The sequence below is a fragment of the Mytilus edulis genome, chromosome 10 (assembly GCF_963676685.1).
Source record: "Mytilus edulis chromosome 10, xbMytEdul2.2, whole genome shotgun sequence".
Classification (NCBI taxonomy): Eukaryota; Metazoa; Mollusca; class Bivalvia; order Mytilida; family Mytilidae; genus Mytilus; species Mytilus edulis.
In genome coordinates this window covers 114,922-116,190 of record NC_092353.1, presented here as the reverse complement: position 1 = coordinate 116,190, position 1,269 = coordinate 114,922, and the positions used below count along the sequence as shown (strand labels likewise).

Here is a 1,269-nt window from a genome sequence, read left to right as displayed (position 1 = left end):
ATGAGAAGGCCAACACCACCAACAACAACACAGTAGTGGTTACAGCCGAGCTACACCATCATAGCTCGGATAAGTCTTTGAAAAGTGAGTAAACAACAATTCTTCTTAACATGTCCTGTACCCAGTAATGAAAATGGCCATTGTCTATTCTGTGTGTGTTACATTTTAATGTTGTGTTTCTTTTGTGTCGTTGTTCTACTCCTATATCTGATGCGTTTCCCTCAATTTTAATTTGTAACCCGCATCTGAATGTTTGGACTCTCAACCGATTTATGACTTTCGAACAGCGGTATACTCCTGTTGCCTTTATTTGGGTCATTATTGATCAATTATGTGTTAAAGTGGAAGAGTATTTTCAACAAATCGAGACTACAAAAAGGGTAGCTGGTCACAAAGGACTTATTGTTGGTGTAGTAGAGGAATTTAAAGATCACCAAAACCTCAATATTATATCAACTACAATTTAATGATATCCGCCAATTTGATACATATACGGTTAAATTTCAACGAAACGTCATCATCTACTTTAAATTAAACTAACCTTTTTCTATGTTAACAGGAAAAGAGCAGGTGCTAATACGGCCGTCAAGGTTCCAAAGGACTAGTAAGTAAATTATGCGCTAAACAATTATCGATAGGTGTATTGGTCATGAAACTGGCATTGAAATACCGAAAATTCAGGTGCAATAAAGAGCAATTGATGTTGTGGATTTTCATAAAATACAATGATTAACTCATGTGTTATCAATTCACTCATACATAAACTATAATATCAAATTCAAAACAAATTAAAAGGATGGGCAATGATCACAAACGTTTGTCATGTTCTTTCCAATAGAGAGAGATTTTGCAACGGTGATACATCATGTACATAATGTTTAGTGATGCTTCTTATGACTCAGGTTATTAATAATAAAAAAAAAACACATTTTCTTCTTCAGGACCAACCCTCCCAATTCCGGACTCGGACAGAATAGGTAAATATAATATTACATCGTAATGAAAATGCAATCATACATATAACTATACCAATCCTTTTTAAATTCATATAGCGACGATAATAACAGTGTGGTGATAGTACAATTAATACCAATCCTTTTTAAATTCATATAAAGACTATGGTAACAGTGTGGTGATAGTAAAATTTAAAGTTGTGCACAGTGTTGAAAGTGCATTATGACAGAGCATCATTTTATATTTTTCAGTTCATTTGGATTCCGAGGACGACGACCGAATAGAGATACTTTGTAAGTAAACACCTTAATTCTT

The 1,269-nt window shown here is 33.8% G+C and overlaps 1 long non-coding RNA gene across 1 annotated transcript; it reads left to right on the top strand.

The window, feature by feature from the left end:
• Positions 1-981, top strand: LOC139492303 (uncharacterized). Its single transcript, XR_011656782.1, has 3 exons — positions 1-84; positions 560-604; positions 942-981. It is a non-coding gene; the product is annotated as an uncharacterized lncRNA (long non-coding RNA).
• The last annotated feature ends 288 nt before the right edge of the window (positions 982-1,269 follow it).